A 12,683-nucleotide genomic window follows, 5' to 3' on the forward strand; every position below is an offset into this window, starting at 1 on the left:
CCATCTGCAAAAAAATGATGAGAATGAAAATATCGGTCTGAGGAAATATCATACAGTCACTTTTCAGTCATATTCGACTCTGCCTGACCTCATTTGGGATTTTCTTGACAAAGCAACTGGAGTAGCTTGCCGTTTCCTTCTTAAGTCAGGGTTAAGTGACTAGCCCAGAATTGCACAGATACTAATTATCTGAAACTAGATTTGAACTCATAAACCTGACTCCAGGTTCAGCTCCCTATCCACTGTGCAACCTTCCTTCCCCTGAAGCAACATAGTATATATAGAAAACATAGTAGCATAGAGGAAATTATGATAGAATTTAAATGACAAAGAGCTGGATTCAAATTCTGCCTCAAAACCTTACCCGGTTGTAACCAGAATGGCTTTTGTTTTCTTTGAATGACTCAGCTTACCTCATTGAGCCTCTGGACACTGTGGCTTGCTCTTCCGAGGCAGGAGGCCCGGGGAGCATGCCGGGAAGCAGACAACTTCCTGTGTGATGAGTCATGGGGCTGGCTGAGGGGAGGTGTTAACCTCTACCCTAGGGGGAGGGGCCAACTCAGGAACCAATCGGCCCTGGTCATTCGGGCGGAGCTTGATGATGTCAAAAACTCTATAAGAGGGGAGAGGACAGCTTGAAGATCCTCTTTTCCTTTTCCGGTTGGAGCCAGCGACAGTTACATCGTCAGTTACAGCGACCGTTACATCGTCAGTTTCAGTTGCAGCTTCAGTTACAGACACAGACACAGCTGAGGCAGGAGCTGCCAGTAGCAGAGCTGACCTACGGGAGGAAGCTGAACAAAGACTTCAGTCCAGTGGGTAATCTTATTACCATAAAAGGGAGAAACATGATTTTGCTTTACGCAATCATGCTTCTCTGTAGCCTCCTGGTTACTCTTGCAAGGCGTACTTATTGGGCCTGGAAGATTTTGATCAACATATCAAAATGGGGCTTCTGGTTCATGGGTTGGTTACTGTGGAGCCTAAATAAATGTTTTGATTCTTCTGCCTTCTACTTTGAGAGTTTCTTATATCCGGCGGTTCCGAACCTTTCAGACATGTTTATGATCCTCTTTGAGATTATAAACTCTGCCCTCCTGATACATTTGGCGTCACGAACAGGATCGCTAGGTATAAGATCTCTATTTAGAAGCAGAACAATTTCAGAGGAAGAGATGAATATCCCAGGATGGGAGGATCCATTTTATTCCTCCCTAGCAAAAGAATTGGCTAAAAAAGCTGGACCCTGTGAAAACTGGGAACCAAGGCTACGGAGAGGAGATCCTAGGGATTTGGAAAAGTGTTTACAAGAAGTTGGGATTCAGTCAGGGGCATCACTATCTAGGCAAAGCTGGATAGTGTTATCAGCCTACCGGCTAGTATACGAAAGATTGAGATTAAGTGAAAGACATGGGGGCACTCCTACCCCACAGGAAGAAGGGGAATCTCAGATAGCAGAAGACCAAACTGACTCAAATGAGAACTTTTCTATTAATGTGGCTAAGAGCAACAGGAGACCAAAAAAGCCCAGAGTGCATTTCAACCCAGCCCAGAAAGAGCCTGACTGCCTGCTTCGTCCTAGCCATGGTGGCAGAGGAAGTGAGTGGGGAGAGAATGAGACAATGTTAGGGGCTGAGGCACAAAACACTACTGGGGTTCAGGATGTGCCTCACACAGAGAATAGGAGATGGTTAAATGATCAGACAAGGGCTCGACCCATACAAAGGAGGAAGACAGAAACCCGAGGTGAAGATTCAGTTACAAGGGAAATTCAGGAAGATTTCTCACCACAAGAGGTCACAGATATTTTGAGTAGATTCAGCCAAAGAATAGGAGAACCATTGATATCTTGGATGGTAAGACTCAGTGATCAAGGGGCCGGTGGAATATCAGTAGATGGACAGACTGCATGAGATCATAGGTATCAGCCATGATCCTCTAGTTCAACAAGCTTTTAGGGAACATCATCAGCAAGGAGATGGTGATAGCAGGACTACTCTGTTGGCATTAGCCGCTGTGGGATGCAATAAGAGATATGCTACTGATTCTATGTGGCCCACTGAGCACAGACCCTGGTATTCACTTAGAGATTGTATCATGAGACTAAAGGAGGAGGTAATGAAGACTGCCATTATGACAGGAACTGCAGACAAATATTACAATGATTCAATGGAACTGCCTCATAGGAATTTAATAATTAGGACAGCTCCCCCTGCTTATAAACAACTAATTTTGAATTTATTACTTGGAGAAGTAGGGAGCCGTCTTACAACAGTGATAAATAAGATTTTACAGTTATATGACTTAGGTGACTGGGGAAGGGATAGATCTCCTCGAGAGAGAAGGGTGAATAACCAGCAAACTTGGCGCCAAAGGAGAGTAACAAGGAAAGAAATGTTTACTGCTTTATTGAGAGCAGGGGTAGGTTTTGAAATGATAGATGGAATTCCAACCAATGAATTATACAGAATGTATAGAGGACTTGATAACACGAGAAATAGGGAAATAAGAACTGCTCCTGCAAGCCCACAAGCCACTCAGAGTGAAGGTGACCTTATGTGATCAACGGATGAAAACTTGTACATTTGGGGAAAGGCTGGGAGGACAATCTTAGTCTCTATCTAGGGTGGGATCCTCTTGGCTTCCTCATTATGTTCCTTTTGAAAAGAAACATTTCCCACCTGAGTTTGGCTCTGATGTTGGATCTTTGCATAACTGAAATCTCAACCAAACTTGAGATGATTTTATTTGAAGAATTATAGTCCATACTTGTCTATTCTTTTTGTCCTTGTTTTGGCTAACCTTGTTGCTAGTTTTGTTTCCTTCAGGCTTAAGCACCCTGCACTTTCCGGTGACTGCCTAAGCATGTAGCATTCTTGGAATTCCTGCCAGCTCGTTAAAGAAATGACCTCTGGAATGGGACTTTTTGGGGGCAGGGCCATCTCTACATCCAATTTCAGCATGAAGAAGCTATGGAAAATGAGACCTTCACCCCTCACCCAAGATTTGAGCCCCAATCGTTCAAGGGGGGTGGAAATGATGATAGTGTTCTGTTTACTTATTTTGTGTTATCCTTGCTGTGTTGTTTATTGTTATGATATTATTGATCCTATGTAATGGATACAAGGATTTAGGGGTGGACATTTGAATTATTAATAATTATTTTGGGGATGATTGATTGAAGAGATTATCTTGCTGGGACCTAGGGGTGGATCACATTTGAATCGTAAACCAATATTTAGGAATGTCACCAAATGATATGTTTTGCTTTATAATGAATGATATGTTTTAGTTTCCTTTGTAATTGGATCACAATGTATGTTCTAGGATACATGGCTGATTAGATTATGTATCCTATAACAAGGGGTGGAGTGTAGCCAGAATGGCCTTTGTTTTCTTTGAATGACTCAGCTTACCTCATTGAGCCTCTGGACGCTGTGGCTTGCTCTTCCGGGGCAGGAAGCCCAAAGAGCATTCCAGGCAGCAGACAACTTCCTGTGTGATGAGTCATGGGGCTGGCTGAGGGGAGGTGTTAACGGCTATGCTAGGGGGAGGGGCCAAGTCAAGAACCAATCAGCCCTGGTCATTTGGGCGGAGCTTGATGATGTCAAAAACTCTATAAGAGGGGAGAGGACAGCTTGAAGAGCTCTCTTTCCTTTTTCGGTTGGAGCCAGCGACAGTTACATCGTCAGTTACAACGACAGTTACAGAGGCAGTTACGACAGTTACGTCAGTTACAGACACAGCTGAGGCAGGAGCTGCCAGTAGCAGAGCTGACCTACGGGAGGAAGCTGAACAAAGACTTCAGTCCAGTGGGTAATCTTATTACCATAAAAGGGGGAAACATGATTTTGCTTTACGCAATCATGTTTCTCTGTAGCCTCCTGGTTACTCTTTCAAGGCGTACTTATTGGGCCTGGAAGATTTTGATCAACATATCAAAATGGGGTTGCTGGTTCATGGGTTGGTTACTGTGGAGCCTAAATAAATGTTTTGATTCTTCTGCCTTCTACTTTGAGAGTTTCTTATATCCGGTGGTTCCGAACCTTTCAGACATGTTTATGATCCTCTTTGAGATTATAAACTCTGCCCTCCTGATACATTGTGTGAGGAAGGGAGATGGCTAGTTATGTGGGGGACATGTACATGTCAAAACATAACCTACTTTGCCCTCACTTTTCTCTTTTGTAAAATGAAAGGGTTAGATTTGATGCTTTTTAAGGTCTCTTCAGACTCTATATCCCCTGACTATAAATGATTTCGTTATCTTTATTGAAGCATAGGGAATATTGACTTTTTGGCTTTGCTAGCATCAGATAGTGTTACTTCTCTCTTTAAAAAGTTTTGTTGCATTTTCTGCTCGTAGTACTTGTAAGTTGGGAAATACAGACCATCCTAGTTGAGTGTGTTTCCCATCTTTCTGGATGTGAGCTAGAGTGAAGAAAAACATCATAATATCAAAAAGATATAGTTGACTATTTATACTACAGAGATCTCTGACTTGAGGGTGGTGTGTGGCTTTTATTATTGCTGCCAATGAACTGACACATCCTGGTGTGCTGACAAATAATTTCCTGAAAGTTGCTGATCTGTTCCATTATTTTTTTTGAAACAGAAATGGAAGGGAAAACCTTATACCTTTTCTATTCTGTTAACACAATTAAACTTCTAGAAGAGTTCAAAAATTAACATAATGTGGGAAAATGCTAAATGGGAGAATTTTACTGCGAAGTTTCACTGCTTTTGTGCTAACTAATCAAGTATGAAAAAATGTTTGGCTATCAATTATATTGTTTGTTATAAAAGTGCTTCAGATTTCATTTAGATGCAAAGTTCTTAAAAGCCCAATAGAGATCAATAATGCTTATAGTACATTAGATGGATATTAGTATCTTTAATTAGCCATATTGAAATTCTTCCTGCTGTCCCACAAACAAAAAAATTGAAATTCCAAGAAAACTATTTATTGTAAATGCTGTTCTCCCTTCGGGGAAACAAAGAGGAATTGGGCCTCTGTGCTAATTATTCCTACATTACCTTTCCTTCTGTGCTGATATCCAGTCTCACATCTGTAATTGCCTTTCAGATATCTTGATTGAGATGTCCAGTAGACATATTAAACTCAATACATCAAAAACACAACTCAGAGTCTTTCACCCTAAACATTCCCCAACTCCTACCTAACCTATTACTGTAGAGGGAAACACTATCATCCCAGTCCCTCGGGTTCACAACCTAAGAGTCATCTCCATTATGCAAGCTCTTTCCAAGGTTTATTGATTTTATCTTTGCAACATCTTTCAAATACACTTCCTTCTTTAATACTGACAGGAACCAGGTATAGGCCCTTATCACCTCGTTTTTTGCCTACTACAATATCATACCAGGGGATTTGCCTGCCTGGAGTATCTACCCACTCAAGTATAGCCTACATTCAGTTATGTAAGTGATTTTCCTAAAACACAGGTTATTTTCATGTCTTCCCCATACTGAATAAACTCCAGTGGCTCCCTATTGCTTTCAGGAAAAAAAAATGAAATATTGTTTACTATTCAATACCTATCATTAGCTAGCCCCTTTCTACCTTTCCAATCTTCTTATACTTTACTCCCCAATATGTATTCTACCGTTCTCCTGGCAGTTCCACAAACAAGATGCTTTATCTCTCAGCTCCAGGCAATTTACATACTTTTTCTCATACTTTACTCACCTCCCTGGCTTCTGAGATGTCTCCACAAAAATCCCACAGCAAAACATTCTTTATCCCTCTTAATTCCAGTGTTATTCCTCTTTTAATTATGTCCTATGTATCCTGTATATAGCTCACTTTGTATGTATTTGTTTGAATATTATCTCTCCTATTAGATGGTAAGCTCCTTCAGGGCTGGTACTATCTTTTGCCCTTTTTTGTATCCCCAGCACATAGAACAGTTATGCACAGTAAGCACTTCATACATGTTTCTTGATTATTGGACCTGTGATTTCATAAGTTTAGGGAACATTTAGTGACTTAGCTACCTCTACCAATGCAGCCTGGTACTGGTTTGCTGTTGAGGTTCTTGGACTGTTGCCTGGAGGCACTGGGAGTTTCATGTGTCTAGTATCACTTGGCTATTATACATCAGTCAAGATTCAACCTAGAACTTCATGACTTTCTGATGCTCTAGTCACAAGGGTAGTCCACTTCTTAGCATAGACATGTTAACTTTAAATCACTCCTATTGGAATATGGTGCCCATATGGCCTAAGAAATTTTGCTATTGAAAGCTACAATATGTACTGCCTCAGGTAAAATCAACTCTCAATCAGTAACAAACACACACTGACTCAAACTCAATAATATAGCCATAAAACAGGGCATGGTTATTCCTGAACATTTTTTGTGAGGATGTCATTAATTCATTCTATAATTATTTACTGAGCATCTATTTTGGGCAGTTGCACAAGGATTGAAAAATTAGAGTTTCCAGGGATCAAACCCAAGATATACAAAGCATTCATTTTACCACTGAGCTATATTTCCTGCTGCCAGAAATGATCCCTCCATATCTTCTTGATGTATTAGAAAATTACATATATATATATAGAGAGAGAGAGAGAGATGCACATACATATATAGATATATTTATGTATGTACATATATTCAGTAACAAAAGTTTCAATTCCAAGTTTCTTCACACTTGCTAATCAACTTGAGTGTATATGCTAGTCATTGAATTCTTTGCAAACACATACTCTGCTTCAACATATCCATTAATTCAGCAAGACTTCCTCTGGTTTCTGGCTGGCATGTATCTTTGTGTAAACACAACTACAGATGGCTATGACAAGTTCTTGTTTGTGCATATTGGAGGGCATGCTGTGTAGTAAATTGCCCTCTTGCTTTCCTGAAGTAGATTTCCATAGATTTTCTTCTCTTTTCCTTGTTCCCCATGGTAGGGCATCATATGGTCCATAGCGAATAAATTGAAATTGAAAATAGAATCACAAAAAATAAAGGGTTGGGCAAATGATACCCTCATTGTATCAGGTTTTAATAAGACTTGTCATTGGTTTCAAATGTCAAACTTAGGGTCAGTGAGATAGACACAGAACACAGATGAGTTATGATTCAGGCAGTTCAATGTAGCTACACTGAGAGCTCAAAGTGGTAAAGTCAGACAAAGAAATGACATTGAAGTTAATAGGGAATCGTTGGACCTAAAAACCTTATGCATCAAGAACAATGACAACTGCAAAAGCTAGCAAAAATCATCAAATTAATGCTAGCTTGAAAGATATTTAAATATCTTAATTAAAATATTGGCAATAGTCCATCTGTTGAATGTAACATTTTTAAATTTTTTTTTATTTTGTATTCCTAGACAGGTGCTTTTATGATTGTTTGTGTCATGGGCCCCTTTGTCAGTCTTTTGCTATGGACCCCTTATCAGAAGAATGTCTTAAGTGACTAAATAAAATATACAAGATTACATAGAAAAGCTATTATATTGAATTAGTTTTATACATATATGTATACATAATAAATCAATATTTACATGTAACCCATATATTATGTGAATATATTCATAGGATATATGAATATATAATTTTATAAAATATAATTATGTATATGTGTGTGTATAGTTGAGGACACAAAAAGTGAAATGATATGGTTTGCCCAAGGTGACACAGGTTGTAGTGGAGAAGAAATCTTTCTTTTCAATTCGAGGGCTAGTAAGGCAATATTAAAGAAAAGGAAGTCACCCACACCAGCATAATAAGAGTTGTAAACCAGTTCTGGGGTAAAAGTGATTTTTATTCAGGAAATGGGAAGGACATCGAATGTTTCTCCTCCTAGGAGACCAAACATTCTGGATGTGCCCTGCAATCTTTCTTCATTAAAATCCTTTCCTTAGAAGAAAGACATTTGGTTTGGAAGTGATTTCCTTCTAACAATTGGGTAGGTTTTATCATTACAATTTAAATCTGCCATCCAACTAAATTAACAGATTTCAAATAAATTTAATAATTTCCAGTAATGATACCATAGTACATTCACAGTATGACAGCGACTAGAGCAAAGGGCCTGGGAGTCAGGAAGACCTGAATTCAAATCCAACCCCAGATACTTACTAGCTATGTGACCCTGAGAAAGGCCCTTAGCCTCTGCCTTAGTTGTTCATCTGTAAAATTCAGATAAAATAGCATGTATCTCCCCGAGTTGTTGTGAGGATCAAATGAGATAATTGTAAAATGTTTAACACAGTGTTTGGCACATAATAAATGTTCTATAAAAGTTATTGCCCTGTGGCAGCAAACCGGTGACTATTATGACCTCTAAATTGGGTTTATAATATAGCAGAAAGAAAGGTAGAGGGACATCAACTCGACCCAATTGAACAACATTCAGTAAGCACCTGTTATGCAGAAGGCACAGTTCTAAATAGAAAAAAAACAGAAAAGAAAAACAACCCAAAAACACTTCCCAGGAAAGGATAATCTAATAAGATATTAAGAGGACATACCATTTAAACATATACATAAAATATAATGTAACTTGACAAGGTAAAGAGTACTGTCAATATCAGGAATCAGGGAAGTAGGAGGTTGGACCCAAGTTAAATCCTTGGAGAAAACTAGAACTTTTGTAAAATAGATGAGAATCAAGAAGGCTTTCCAGGCACACAAAATAACCTAGAAAAGGCCCCAAAAAGGAAATAGAATGGCAATTTTGGAAAGTCCAAAATAGCCCTCTTTGATTAACATGGAAATTGTGTGAAAGAGAAGTATGAAAAATAAGTCTGGGAAAATATGCTGAAGTCACCCCAGGGCCTAGACAATATAAAAAGTCAGTGCTTCCCATTCTCAATTATCTTGTATCTGTGTCTGTATTTGTATATACTTGTAGGTATACATATTTTCTCCCAGAATAAAAGGAGACTCCTTGAGGAGAAGGACTGTATCTAATTTTTGTCCTTATATCCCTAAGCACTTAACCTAGTGTTTGGCACACAGGAGACCCTTAAACACTTCATGATTGTTTAAAATGTCAAAGGTGAAGATTTGAACTTAACATTTCTGATGTTAGACTTATGTCCAGAAGTATAATCTTTAGTGACTTCGACTAGGGGAATTTTTTTAAATGGACATGAATATCATTGGAAATCTTAGGAAAATGTTACCTTAACCTTTAAAATCTAAAGTATGGATTGTTTTGCTAGCTTCCTTAGACTGCTATGTATATGCAATTCGAACTTTCAAATTACTTAATTTTTTCTTCAAATTCATGTTGTTTTCCTAGGCTAATGAGGGTTGTGATCCTGCCAAGTTTGAGCATTATAACTTCACCTACTCTTGTGTAATGTGAGTGCAAATAAATGCCAGAGGCATTTTTGAAAGAGTAGAAAAACGCATTTTTATCCTCATATAAGTTTTTTAAAAAAACTTCAGAATCAATTTTTCTCAGCTCTCCAAAATATTCACCTTTAGGTTGAGATGAGAAGCAGAAAATTTCAAATGAAAGAGACTTTGGAGAAGATACTATAAGCTACCTAGAAGAAAGTAATTGAGCTATAGATCACTTCTCATCCTTCAGTTCAGTATTCATCATCACAAAGACTGGAGTACCAGAGTAATGACCTCCTTGATCCCAGCAGAGACAAGAATAAAGGGAAACAGGTGGAAGCAAACATAATGACCAACTTAAGTCAAGCACCCTTGAAGTTTTTACAAAACAGAAAGTGGAAAAATCTCAGTTATTTTGAATTAATTTCATTCAATTCCATTCAACAAAGATTTTTTTTGATCTTTTTGTAATCAGAAAGAGGCAAGATTGATTTGGGGGGGATTTAGGTTGTGAGATACTCTTCATGAGTGGGTAATTTTTTGAAGTATACAAAGCATCAAAATTAAGCTAATGTTCGTTCGTGAAATATTTGTAGAGTCATTGCAATTATGGGATTGAGCCATCAGCATGCTGTAATTGAAAGAACACTCATCTGGGCCCCAGAGTACCTGGATTTGAATCTAGACTTTGCCATATTATAAGCAATGAAAATAAAGCTTATTAGATGGAAACATTTTAAAGTAAAATTATAATACCTACTTGTCATAATTTGCATTTATGGTACACTTGCACAAATAGTGAAAATTAGAGAATGTTTTTAATTGCATCAGTTGAAGTACCCAGTATTGTTAAACAATTCCTATGTGCCAATAAATGGAGAAAGATTGGGAACCTTTGTATAGGGATGTCCCAGGCAATGAATGTCCCTTTATCAATGAAGATCACCACTTCCTCTGCAGCTAACAGTCTTACAGGTTTCCCTAGAGCACTGAGATATTAAATGGCTTTCTCAGGGTCCTCAGCCAGTATATATCAGAAATAACACTTGTGTGGAGGACTTCCTAGGTTTATGCCCCACTGACTTGAGGCAAACGAGGACAAAAATGAAACAATTTCTCAAACAGTTTACATTATTTTCTGGAAGATAATGTGTATGTACATGGAAATATATAGATAGAGATGTGACTGGGCAAAGGTGGAGAGTGGGGAAAGTGGAGGTAAGCAGGCATTTAGAGCTTAGTTGACGCAATATACAGGTTTACATTATGGCTTTCTCTCAAATGAAGAAGAGACAGAGAGGAGACTGATTATTGCCTTTGGGATATATCCCCTTTCTGTCTCCACACTCAATCCATAAGGTCATTCTTTACCATGGGTTAACAAACAAAAATGTCTAAGCACATTCCATATTGAGTAGTAGGGTCCTTCCATTAGCTACCATGAGGAGTCTCCCCAGTCTATTCTGCATGGGGATTATATTAGCCAAGCACCATGTACTTGGTCACCAGCTTCCCCCATTTCATGTAAGCATATATAAAATATATATATGTATGTGTGTATGTATATATGTGTGATAGATATAGATAAATGGATGGAGGAATAGACAGATTAATAGATAGATATAGTAATTGGAAAGGGGCACACGAATCATTACTCCCTAAGGATAATATTCAGACTACTGAAGAGTAGGTTTGGGTTGGGAAAAAGAAAGCATAAGCCCTGCAGATGTGCCCTATTTTCCAGATTAGGTCAGGAGAGGTAAAAGAGCAGGGGGAAAATGGTTGGAATGTAGACCTCCCAATTTTGTCCCTTTTCCACTTTCCTGGGAGTGAACAATAAAGGGGAAGCTGGTTGGAAAGGTTATTAGCCTCAAAGGAGGCAATAGAGTCTGGAAGTTTTAGAGTGGAGGTAAATCTAGGAATGTTGGTAGGTAAGAGAGTCAGCATTGGAATCCCTATTACTGTCAGGTGCTTTCTGATGCAGAGTCAGTGAACAAACATACTGCCCTGGAGATAATGATGATAATAATCATAATGAGGTGGAGGAAGAAGAAAATAGTAATAATTAATGATAATAATATGTACATAGCATATCTTACAAGCCAGGCACCAAGCACCAGGCACCTGGGAGGATGTACTAGCATAATCCCTATTTTACAGTTGAGGAAATTGTAGCAACCAGAGGTTAAGTGACTTGCCCAAAGTCACAAAGCCAGATTTGAACTCAGTAGTCAGTCTTCTTGACATCAATGTTCTATCCATTGTGCCATCTGGATCACAAATTTCTGCAAATGACTGGAATCTGGCCTACTGGAATGGGGTAAGTGGGATAGCTTACTCACTACTTGTAGGATCTACTAACTGGAACATTAAGTTTAGGCATCTGAATTGTGCCCAAGAATTCCAAGCACTGGAGATATGTTGATAGCTTAAGTAAAAGCTGCCTAGCTTTGGGAGAAGTGAGGGATGCAAAACCTTGGTGGTAGTCATGCTTATATATGTATATATATATATATATATATATATATATATATATATACATATATATATATATATGTATATATATATATATACACATATATGTATATGTATATGTATATAGATAGATAGATATAGATAGATATACATATATATATATAATTTTATTCCTTTCATTTAACTTCTTTAGTCATAAGTAAAAATTTTATACAGATCATCTTATGTGATTACCTCATTTGATTAGAGTTAATTGATATGAGCAAGAAAGAAAGCAGAGATTTTCCTGGTGGAAGCTCCAGTCAAGATACTAACTGTATATATTTATGTTCACCAGCCTATACCCCCCTCTTCACTGCCCCACCCCACATACATACTAAGGAAACAAAGAGATGTCACCTACAGAATAGAAGACTTGGAGATAGATATAACAACTCTCTTTCAATCTACATAAATTGTATTCCTACCTGAAGATTTCCCCATTGGATCAAACACAAACACCAAAGGAAGCATGGAATTACAAATACCTGGGGATTCACTGTGGAAATTGATAAGGTACCTAGACAAAGCTCTCTCTATTGGGTAAATATAAAATGGTAAAATTGGACCATTATCTCCAAATACCTTGATAATATAATCCAACCATTTGTGAGACAATGAGACTACACATTGCAGGAAACCAATCATTATGTAAAATATATGTCTTTTAGGTGCTTTGCTTGGAAAATGACCTGTTGATTACTAGCATTTATTAAGTGCCTACTATGTTCCAGGCATAGGTAACAGGGATACAAAGAAAGGCAAAAGTCAGTCTATGCTCTCAAGGAGCTTACAATATGATGGATTGTCTCAACAATGACTACCTTTAAGGAACTGTCCAA

The sequence above is a fragment of the Trichosurus vulpecula genome, chromosome 5 (genome assembly GCF_011100635.1).
Source record: "Trichosurus vulpecula isolate mTriVul1 chromosome 5, mTriVul1.pri, whole genome shotgun sequence".
NCBI classification, from domain to species: domain Eukaryota; kingdom Metazoa; phylum Chordata; class Mammalia; order Diprotodontia; family Phalangeridae; genus Trichosurus; species Trichosurus vulpecula.